The following is a 12,734-nucleotide window of genomic DNA, read 5'->3' as shown; positions in this document are numbered from 1 at the left end:
GATCTGAGGTCTTTTTGAGGACATGTCCTGCTTTCTTCTATTACAAGGAAAGTTTACATTCCTTGTAATAGGAATAATAGTAATAATAAAAAAAAAATTAAAGCAACAGTGAAAAATTAAAAAAATTAAAAGTAAAATAAATAAGAAAAAAAATAAAAAATTGAAGCACCCCTTCCCTCACAGAAGTGAACGCATGAGCAAGTCGTGCCCACCTATGTAAACGGTGTTTAAACCACACGTGTGAGGTATCACGGCGATTGTTAGAGCGAGAGCAATAATTTGGGCACTAGAGCTTTTCTGTAACTCTAAACAGGTAGCATGTACGAAAATGGAAAATTTTTAAGTGCCAAAGTTTTTCCCCATTCCATGAGTGTGAGCAATTTTAAAGCTTGACATGTCAGGTGTCTATTTACATGGCAAAAATTACATGGCTATTTACGCGGAAAACTGTTCTGTGGTCAGACGAATCAAAATTTGAAGTTCTTTTTGGAAAACTGGGACGCCATGTCATCCAGACTAAAGAATACAAAGACAACCCAAGTTGTTATCAGCGCTCAGTTCAGAAGCCTGCATCTCTGATGGTATGGGGTTGCATGAGTGCGTGTGGCATGGGCAGCTTACACATCTGGAAAGGCGCCATCAATGCTGAAAGGTATATCCAAGTTCTAGAACAACATATGCTCCCATCCAGACGTCGTCTCTTTCAGGGAAGACCTTGCATTTTCCAACATGACAATGCCAGACCACATACTGCATCAATTACAACATCATGGCTGCGTAGAAGAAGGATTCGGGTACTGAAATGGCCAGCCTGCAGTCCAGATCTTTCACCCATAGAAAACATTTGGCGCATCATAAAGAGGAAGATGCGACAAAGAAGACCTAAGACAGTTGAGTAACTAGAAGCCTGTATTAGACAAGAATGGGACAACATTCCTATTCCTAAACTTCAGCAACTTCTCCTCAGTCCCCAGACGTTTGCAGACTGTTATAAAAAGAAGAGGGGAGGCCACACAGTGGTAAACATGGCCTTGTCCCAACTTATTTTGAGATGTGTTGATGCCATAAAATTTAAAATCAATTTATTTTTCCCTTAAAATGATACATTTTCTCAGTTTAAACATTTGATATGTCATCTATGATGTATTCTAAATAAAATATTGAAATTTGAAATTTCCACATCATTGCGTTCTGTTTTTATTCACAATTTGTACAGTGTCCCAACTTTTTTGGAATCGGGTTTGTATATATATATATTTTTTTTTTATCATGCTTGAACAAGTCATCTTGTTTGTGAGTATGATGTACAAAAATTTATTTTTATTTTTTTAACCACTTGCCGACCAGTCACGTTGACTGTACTGCGGCAAAGTGGCTCGATTCCGTCTAGACCTACGTCGCTGGACTCCTCCCCCTGTAGGCGGCGCTCGCGTGCCACCGGAGGCGCGCTCCCGCTGTTTTCAGTCACAGCGGGAGTCGGGCCAGGGGAGGAGCGGCGGCGATTGCCGCTGCTCTTCCCCGATCATCTGGGAATCAAGTTTGGAGATCCACCCGCTTGTGTAAACAGAGCGGGCGGATCTCCTAAGTGACAAACAGTGACAGATTGCAGGGTTCAGCATAGCTGAACATGCGATCTGTCCCTGTGTCACTCAGTCACCAACCCTCCCCCACACGTTAGTAAGCACCAGGCATACATTAACCCCTCCCTCTCCAATAAAATTAACCCCTTCCCTACCAGTGTCGTTTTTACAGTAACAGTGCATATTTATAGCACTGATTACTGTAGTAATGTCACTGGTACCCCCAAAAGTGTCAAAAATGTCAGTCAAGGGTCCGATCTGTCCGCTGCAATGTCGCAGTCCCGCAAAAAAAATCGCAGATCGCCGCCATTACTCGTTAAAAAAAAAAACCATCAAAAATGACAGAAATCTTTCCCTTAGTTAGTAAACGCAATAACTTTTGCGCAAACCAATCAAAATACGCTTATTGTGATTTTTTTTTACCAAACATAGGTAGCAGAAAACAAATTGGCCAAAAATTTAAAAAAAAATTGATTTTTACATTTTTTTGGGGGGGAATTTCATATAAAAAAAGTTAAAAATATTGTTATTTTTTAAAAAAAATGCTCTTTTTTGTTTATAGCGCAAAAAGTAAAAATCGCACAGGTGATCAAATACCACCAAAAGAAAGCTCTGTTTGTGGGAAAAAAAGGACGTTTTGGGTACAGCATCGCACGACCGCGCAATTTTCAGTTAAAGTCGCACAGCGCCGAATCGCAAAAAGTGGCCCGGAAGTAAGACAGCAAAATCCTCCGGTGGTAAAGTGGTTAAAATCAACTTATTTTTCCCTTAAAATTATACATTTTCTCAGTTTAAACATTTGATATGTCATCTATGTTGTATTCTGAATAAAATATTGAAATTTGAAATTTCCACATCATTGCATTCTGTTTTTATTCACCACTTGTACAGTGTCCCAACTTTTTTGGAATCGGGTTTGTATATATATATATATATATATATATATATATATATATATATATATATTTTTTTTTTTTTTTTTTTTTTTATCACGCTTGAACAAGTCATCTTGTTTGTGAGTATGATGTACAAAAATGTATTTTTTTTTTTTTAAATAAATTGTTGCAAAGTTATTGTGCTAGGCTGGTGTGCCCCCTGTATTTTTATTGTTTTTAGTCCCTATCAAAGTGCCCTAACTCAGGGCCCCTATCACAGTACCCCCTTATAGCAACTGTCTTCATCAGTGTGCCCCCTTACATGAAATGTCTTCATCGGAGTGCCCTCCTACATTTTTTTGTCCCCATTGGAGTCCCAACTTTTATCAATGGTCTCTATCAGAGTGTCCACTTACATTGATTGCCCCATCAGACTGGCATGCAATTTCCCCATGCTTTCACACACCCTATCAAATAATATTTGTGTGAATTTAGCTGTTTTTCCATTGGGAGGATCTCTCCGGCAGTGCCATCTTAAGAGCATTATAGGCCCCCGGGCAATGCAGTAGCACTGGGGCCCTGTCTACACAATCACCCACAAGAATAAAAATTCAAATTATAGATAAGCCTATATTTATTGGTACCGCCAACAAAATCAGTTTTTAAACATTAAATTAATAAAATATTAATAATTAAAAAAAAAAAAGAATAAATAATTTTAAAACTGAGCCAGAACTATGCAGGAAACATCGGCCCCGTTCTGACAGCTGACACAGACAGCCTGCATATCGCACGACACTTGCGGGAGACTTGGGATATCTGTTGCCACCTGCTAAGTTCGCCGGCGGGATGCACACAAGGAGTTGGGAATAATGCTTGGCTGTGGCTGGGTCACTGGGCAGGTGGGGCCCCCGGGCAACTGCCCAGTGTGCCCATGCGGTAAGACAGCCCTGCTCTCCGGTGAATCATCGGTGAAAACATCCCTATAATGTGTTCATTTGCTTTAGAAACACTATAAGAGCTTGGAAAGGTCAGGAAGACCAGTTCAAGTCTAATAAATCTCTTTAATTTTCTATTCTCTCAATGTAATTAAGAGCAGGTTTAATGCTGATCCACATTCATGTATTTTCATTTCAGTGCTGATTTTTTCCCGGCTGTACAAATATTTCTCCTGGAGAATAAAATGTCAGAACTGATAATCCCTCGCTGATGGATCCTCAGTCACATTATGGACTTGATTCATCCTTGAAAAACTTTATAATTCAATTGATCCTTTTATACAATGCGCCATGACCTCTGCTAAATGAATTTCTTTTTTGGAAGGGAAGGTGTTTGGTTTAAAACCAACAGTCACTGGCGGGTACACAAGCACCGGAGAACATAATGTTTACGTACTGTATCTATTTGAATTAATTTGAATTCACATAAGTTGAGGTCATAACGCCGCACGGGGTGGATTTATTCAGTGCAAAAAAAAAAATGTGCTGCTTTGGAGGAAAAAGCTTTCTCCCGCATTATCCTGAAGCTTTATAAACCTTTCCTAGGTGAATTAAACAGGAATCATTCATATGTGGAATATTTTGTTAACAAAAAAGAATTATGAAAGTTCTAATTCATTTTTGTTAAATGGATAACCAAAGATTTAAAAGCTTATCTATGGTCAAAATGTAAAATCATATATACTACTCAAAAAAATTAGGAAAACTGAGGAAATGAGGAAAACTTTGAAAACACATCAGATCTCAATGGGAAAAAATTTCATGCTGGATATCTATACTGGTATGGACTGGATAATGCGTTAGGATCTATACTGGTATGGACTGGTTAATGTGTTGGGATCTATACTGGTATGGACTGGGTAATGTGTTAGGATTAGGGATGATCAAACGGTTCGGGTCGACCATCGGTTCGACCCGAACATTGGGTGTTCGAAATTTGGCCGAATTCCGAACTTGTTGCTGAAAAAGTTCGGAATTCGGCAACCAGAACCCACCAAAATGCAATGGGACAGGAAATGGGCTTTAAAAGCCCATGATTGGACCAGAACCATCAGTAAAAGCCAATTGAGTGGGCAGGAGAATGCTAGGAATGTGATTGGAGTGACTAGGGGGTCCAGAGGCCAATCATTAGTGAATACGCCCCCCAGTATATAAGATAGCCCCGCCAAATTCCTAGCATTGTAATACAGGGACATGGAAGAGAGTGGAAGCAGTTATGTTATGCTTCAAAAGTGTCATTTAGCAATTATTAGTGTGAGGAAAAGGATATCTAGTGTAGTTAGGCTGCTATTTTCCACTTTAGTTAGATTCAAAAATCTAGTTTCTGTAGGCAAAGTGTTAAGTGTCAGGGTGACCGTAATCTAGTGTAGGGTGAACTGACACTGACTGCTATGGCAGGGTGACAAAACCCTTCCATGTCAGGGTGACCGATATAGAGAAAAGATCATTTCTCTTAGGTGACTTATAGAACAGCGATATGGCTTCTCGCCTGTCACCCTGCTTTTTGCTGCAGGCGTTTAGAGGGCTTTTTTAGGACATGTTTGGAGTCAGGCATGACATCTGAACTTGTGTATAGGGGTATATATACACACACATGTATGTATGTATATATACACATACACATATATAGGTGTGAAAGTAGCAGAACACTATGCTTGCGCTAATGAAATAATTAACAGGTAATACACCTATTACCTGTTAACAGGTATAACACCTATATATGTGTATGTGTATAAATACATATCAGTGTGTGTGTATATATATACCCCTATACAGAATTTCAGATGTTTTGCCTGCCTCCAAAGACCCCAAAAAAATGCCCAAAAAAACATCTGCGCCAAAAAAAAAACGCCCTGGTTTGTTTCTGCAGGCGTTTTTTTTGGGCATTTTTTTGGGGGCTTTGGAGGCAGGCAAAACATCTGAACTTCTGTATAGGGGTATATATACACACACACTTATATGTATTTATACACATACACATATAGGTGTGAAAGGAGAGAAGCCATATGGGTGTTAATTATTTCATTAGCGCAGCCATAGTGTTCTGCTACTTTTACACCTATATATGTGTATGTGTATAGTTACATAGTTACATAGTTAGTGAGGTTGAAAAAATACAACAGTCCATCCAGCTCAACCTATGATGTGTGTGTGTGTTTGCTTTTAACCGTACATTGTATACCCCTGTATGTTGTACATTGTATACCCCTGTATGTTGTACATTGTATACCCCTGTATGTTGTGGTCTCTAAGGTGCCCATCTAATAGTTTTTTGAAACTATCAATGCTCCCTGCTGATACGACTGCTTGTGGAAGAGAATTCCACATCCTTACCGCTCTCACAGTGAAGAACCCCTTACGTATTTTAAGGTTAAACCGCCTTTCCTCTAGTTTTAGTGAGTGGCCACGTGTCTTATTGTATTTCCTTACCCTTAATAGTTTGTTCCTTATGCCAGGGTCGCCAGTACAGTATTTGTACATTGATATCATATCCCCCCTCAATCTTCTCTTCTCCAGAGAGAATAAGTTCAGTGCTTGTAGTCTTTCCTCATAGCTGATGTCCTCCATTCCCCTAATTATTTTTGTTGCCCTTCTCTGGACTCTTTCCAGTTCTAGCACATCCTTCCTGAGGACCGGTGCCCAGAACTGGACAGCATACTCCAGATGTGGCCGGACCAGAGTCTTTTAGAGCGGGAGAATAATCTCTTTATTTCTGGAGTGAAATCCCTTTTTTATACATCCCAGTATTCTGTTGGCTTTACTTGCAGCGGCTTGGCATTGCATGCCACTGCCAAGCCTGTTGTCTACCAGTACCCCCAAGTCTTTTTCCATCCTAGACTTACCCAGAGGTCCCCCCCCCCCCCTAGTGAGTAGCTTGCTTTCTGGTTTTTGGCCCCCAAGTGCATTACTTTACATTTTTCAACATTAAACCTCATCTGCCATGTAGTTGCCCACCCCGTTATTTTGTTCAGGTCCGCTTGGAAGGTTTCTACATCCTGCATAGAAGATAATGGCCTGCTTAGTTTAGTATCATCCGCAAATACTGAGATTGTACTAGATATCCCCTCCTCTAGATCATTTATGAATAAATTAAACAGGATTGGTCCCAGGACCGAACCCTGGGGGACCCCACTTTCCACACCCGCCCAATCCGAGTACTCCCCATTAATCATCACCCTCTGGACTCTCCCCTGGAGCCAGTTCTCTATCCAGGTACTCACCTTATGGTCCATACCTACCTTCCTTAGTTTGTACAGTAAGCGTTTGTGGGGAACGGTGTCAAAGGCCTTTGCAAAGTCCAGATACACCACATCCACAGGCTTTCTTTTATCTAGGTGGCAGCTCACTTCATCGTAGAAGGTTAATAGATTGGTTTGGCAAGAACGATTTTTCATAAATCCATGCTGATTGCTACTAATAATACAGTTTTCATTACTAAAGTCTTGTATGTGGTCCCTTAATATCCCCTCCAAAATCTTACAGACTACAGATGTTAGGCTGACCGGCCTATAGTTCCCCGGGATACATCTCGGCCCCTTTTTAAATATTGGTACCACGTTGGCTTTTTTCCAATCAGCTGGCACCATACCCATCTGTAAACTATCCTTAAAGATCAAGAATAATGGTCTGGCAATCACCTGGCTGAGCTCTTTAAGAACCCTCGGGTGCAAGCCATCCGGTCCCGGGGATTTATTTATGTTAAGTTTCTCTAGTTTAGTTCTAAGTCTATCTTCTGTTAGCCATGGCGGCACTTCCTGAGGTGTGTTGTTTAGTTCAGCCTTACAAGCTAGGTTTGTGTAGCCCCCCGATTCTTTTGTGAAGACTGAAGAGAAGAAATGATTTAACACTTCCGCCTTTTCTCTGTCCTCAGTGGCCAAATTTCTTTTGTCATCTTTTATGGGGCCAATGTGTTCTGGCCTCGCTTTCTTACTGTTTATATACTTAAAGAACTTCTTGGGGTTCTTTTTACTCTCCTCCGCTATATGTCTCTCGTGTTCTATTTTAGCCGCCCTGATTTCGTCTTTACATTTCTTATTACACTCTTTGTAATGCTTAAATGCTGCCACTGACCCCTCAGTCTTGTATTTTTTGAAGGCCTTTTCTTTAGCATTAATATGCATTTTTATGTTGGAGTTTAGCCACCCAGGGTTTAATTTTGCTCTTTTAAATTTATTTCCCTTTGGAATGCACTGGCCCACCCCCTTGTTAAGTATGCTCTTGAAGCACTCCCATTTTTGCTCCGTGTTCTTTGTTCCCAGGGTTCTATCCCAATTGATATTTTCTAGCAGCGAGCGCAGTTTAGGGAAATTGGCTCTTTTGAAATTCAGCGTCCTTATATTACCTTTGTGTTTCCTATTACTGTAATTAATACTGAAACCAATTGACCTATGGTCACTGTTCCCTAAGTTCTCCCGTATTTCTATATCCGTGAGCAGGTCTGTATTGTTGGTAATCAGTAGGTCAAGTACATATATACATATAAGTGTGTATGTGTATATATACATATAAGTGTGTGTGTGTGTATATATACCCCTACACAGAAGTTCTGATGTTATGCCTGCCTCCAATAACCCCCAAAAAATGCCCAAAAAAACGCTTGCTACAAAACCGGCAAGGTGTGAAAATAGCGGAGCCATATCCCTGTTCTATAAGTGACCTAAGAGAAACAAACTTTTTTTTCTGGTTCTGGACATGCTACATAGCTGAAACTTCACAGGTACACTTTTTAGACCCCCCCAGAGACTAAATCCAAAGAAATCTCATTTTTTTTTTCAATAATTGTTTCAATAATTTGCTCTCTATCAAAAATGACAATTTTCAAGAACTTTTTTTTGTGTGATTAATAGTCTCTGTGGCATGACCCAGAACCCTATGCACTTTTTAGGGGCATTTATTGGGTTTTAGGGCTTCAAAATGGGGTTTTTTGATTACCGAAGTTCGTGTCCCATTGATTTCAATGGGGTTCTGAAATCCGGGCCGAACTTTCGGGAAATTCGGGTGTTCTGGTCGAACCGAACTTTTGAAAAGTTTGATCATCCCTAGTTAGGATCTATACTGGTATGGACTGGATAATGAGTTAGGATCTATACAGATTTGGACTGGGTAATGTTTTAGGATCTATACTGGTATGGACTGGGTAACATGTCCTGATCTATACTGATATGGACTGGATAATGTGTTAGGATCTATACTGGTATGTACTGGGTAATGTGTTAGGATCTATACTGATATGGACTGGATAATGTGTTAGGATCTATACTGGTATGGACTGGGTAATGTGTTAGGATCTATACTGATTTGGACTGGGTAATGTGTTAGGATCTATACTGATAATGACTGGATAATGTTTTAGGATCTATACTGGTATGGACTGGGTAATGTGCTAGGAATGAAAGGATGCCACATCGTTTGATGGAAATCAAAGTGATCACTCTGCAGAGGGCTGAATTCAAAGACACCCCAAAAATCAAAGTGAAAAAATGATGCAGCAGGCGAGTCCATTTTGCTGAAATTTCATTGCAGGACCTCAGAAGTTTTTATTGGCCCCTATGTGCATGTATGCATGCCTAACAATGTTGGGGCATGCTCCTAATGAGACAACGGAAGGTGTCCTGGGGTATTTCCTCCCAGGTCTGGACCAGGACATCACTGAGCTCCTGAACAGACTGAGCCGCAAAATAATGTCCCAAAGGTGTTCTATTGGATTTAGGTCAGGTGAGCATGGAGGTCATTCAGTGGTATCAATTCCTTCACCCTCCAGGAACTAGCTGCATACTCTCGCCACATGAGGTCGGGCATTGTCATGCACCAGGAGGAACTCAGGACCAACTGAAGGATGAGGAAAAAATGGAAATTCAAGAAATGCAACTCAAAGAAGCCAAACACATTGCAGAGGAAGCAGATCGCAAATATGAGGAGGTGGCTCGTAAATTGGTTATTCTTGAGGGTGAGCTGGAGAGAGCAGAGGAGCGAGCCGAAGTCTCTGAACTTAAGTGCGGTGATCTAGAAGAAGAACTGAAAAATGTAACTAACAACTTAAAATCTTTGGAAGCTCAGTCTGAAAAGTATTCTGAAAAAGAAGACAAATAGGAATAGGAAATAAAGATCTTAACAGACAAACTAAAAGAAGCTGAAACCCGGGCTGAGTTTGCAGAGAGAACAGTTGCCAAACTAGAAAAGACTATTGATGATCTTGAAGACAAGTTGGCTAAAGACAAAGAAGAAAATATGGGAATGCATCAAGTTCTGGACCAAACGCTACTTGAACTCAACACTTTATAATCACAAGTGAAGAAAAAACCTGCACATCATTCCTTCTTAAAGTCTTTCATTCTCACTTAATATCTCTTAACATTCCAGGGGAAAGCAGCAATGAATGCGACCAAATATTTTATTTTTTAACCGCTTGCCGACCGCCGCAAGTACATATACTGCGGCGGTCAGCCCCGGCCAGGCAAAGTGACGTATCGGTACGTCACTAGGCTGTGAGCCAATAGCGGGCGAGCGGGCGCCGCCGGAGGCATGCTCCCACCCCGGCTCGTTCCCTAACAAGTCCGCGCGTGTGACCAGCGGACCCGATGTCCACCAGTCACTCGCGATCGTCCGCTGTGAAGGGAGAAAGGCAGGCGGCTAATGTAAACAAAGCCGCCCTGTCATTCTTCCCTGTGTAACAGCAGAGATCTAACTGTCCTGCTATGTAGGACCGTAGATCTCTGCTGTTACATGTAAAGCCACATCCCTGCACAGTTAGAAACACGCCCCTAGGGACACACTTAACCCCTCCTTCCCCAATAAAGTTAACCCCTTCCCTGCCAGTGTCATTTTTACAGTAACAGTGCAAATGTATAGCACTGATTACTACAGTAATGTCACTGGTACCCCCAAAAGTGTCAAAAATGTCAGTCAAGGGTCCGATCTGTCCGCCGCAATGTCGTAGTCCCGCAAAAAAAAAAAAAATCGCTGATCGCCTTAGTTAGTAAACACAATAACTTTTGTTAAAATATGCGTATTGTGATTTATTTTACCAAACATATGTAGCATAAAACAAATTGGCCAAAAATGTTAAAAAATTTAGATTTTTACATTTTTTTGGGGGAATTTCATATAAAAAAATTTGAAAAATATTGTTATTTTTGCAAAATTGTCGCCCTTTTTTTGTTTATAGCGCATGATCAAAAAAATCGCACAGGTGATCAAATACCACCAAAAGAAAGCTCTGTTTGTGGGGGAAAAAAAAAGTCAAATTTGTTTAGGTACAGCGTCGCACGACCACGCAATTGTCCATTAAAGCCATGCAGTGCCGAATCGCAAAATAGGCCCTGGTCAGGAAGGGGGTAAAATCTTCCGGGGCTTAAGTGGTTAAAATAAACCATTCACAAATATGAGCCTAAACCTCATTGTGCCATGCCTTTTTTAATATTTCTTTTTTTATATGCTAAGGTCCCATGTACATTATTACTAGATTAGGCACAAATGTCTTCAATTATTTTTGTCTCCTATGTTATTCTGTTACAAGGCCACAAAGTGTTTGAAAAGCTATTACAGAAGTATGGGAAGCCCAACAAATAAAACAAAACTAGGAAAAATGTTATTTGTAACAATGTTATGGTGGTTATTGTGAAAATATAAATTCTTTATTAAATATGGCACGTTTTGGATACAAAAAAAAAAAAGTGTTTCTTTGTATGTTAGTGCTACGATTTCTTATAAATTCATGACCAGGACATTTTTTGCTATTCAGCACTGTATTACTTTAACTAGTAATTGCACTGTCATGCAATGATGTGCCCAAATGACATTTAAATCAATTTTTTTTTCACACAAATAGAGCTTTCTTTTGTTGGTATTTGATCACCAGTGGGTTTTTATTTTTTGCAATATAAATTAAAAAAGACCGAACATTTTGAAAAAGAAAAAAACAATATGTTTTACTTTTTGCTAGAAAACATATCTAAAAAAAACTTAAAAATTAAAAATGTCTTTATTAATTTTGGCCATGCATCATTTTTCCACTTTGATTTACAGGGTGTCTTTGAATTCAGCCCTCTTGTAGGCTGATAATATTAATTTCTATCAAATGATGTGGCATCCTTTTGTTCCTAACACATTACCCAGTCCATACCAGTATAGATATCCAGCATGACATTTCTCCCCATCGAGATCTGATGTGTTTTCAAAGTGTTCCTTTAACTTTTTTGGGCACACTTTTATATACACACACACACACACACACACACACACACATACACACACAATCCTATACCCACAGTTGATCCAGAGGAAGGCAAAAAACGCCCGCAAAGTATTCAGTTTGCTCCAGTAGGGGAAAAATATCCTTCCTGATCCCCCCGAGAGGCAATGGGATATTCCCTGAATCAACTTTATCTATAAATGTTAGTATCCAGTTATGTTATATGTATCTAGGAAAGAATCCAGGCCTTTCTTAAAACAATCTACTGAGCTGGCCAGAATCACCAATGGAGGGAGTCTATTCCACATTTCACAGCTCTAACTGTGAAGAAACTTTTCCATATTTGGAGATTAAATCTCTTTTCCTCTAGACGTAAAGAGTGCCCCCTTGTCCTCTGTGATGACCTTAAAGTGAAGAACTAAACACCAAGTTCACTATATGGACCCCTTATATATGTTTACATGGTGGATCATACCCTCCTTATTTATTTATACATGGTGATCATATCCCCCCTTATGTATTTATACATGGAGATCATATCCCCCCTTATGTATTTCTACATGGAGATCATATCCCCCCTTATGTATTTATACATGGTGATCATATCCTCCCCTTATGTATTATACATGGTGATTTTATCCCCCCTTATGTATTTATACATGGTGATCATATCCCCCCTTATGTATTTATACATGGTGATCATATCCCCCCTTATGTATTTATACATGGTGATCATATCCCCCTTATGTATTTATACATGGTGATCATATCCCCCTTATGTATTTATACATGGTGATCATATCCCCCTTATGTATTTATACATAGTGATCATATCCCCCCTTATGTATTTATACATGGTGATTTTATCCCCCCTTATGTATTTATACATGGTGATTTTATCCCCCCTTATGTATTTATACATGGTGATCATATCCCCCTTATGTATTTATACATGGTGATCATATCCCCCCTTATGTATTTATACATGGTGATCATATCCCCCTTATGTATTTATACATGGTGATCATATCCCCCCTTATGTATTTATACATGGTGATCATATCCCCCTTATGTATTTATACATGGTGAT

Source organism: Pelophylax lessonae (assembly GCF_965119305.1).
Source record: "Pelophylax lessonae genome assembly, chromosome: 7".
Taxonomy (NCBI): domain Eukaryota; kingdom Metazoa; phylum Chordata; class Amphibia; order Anura; family Ranidae; genus Pelophylax; species Pelophylax lessonae.
Note: the sequence above shows the minus strand (reverse complement) of the source record.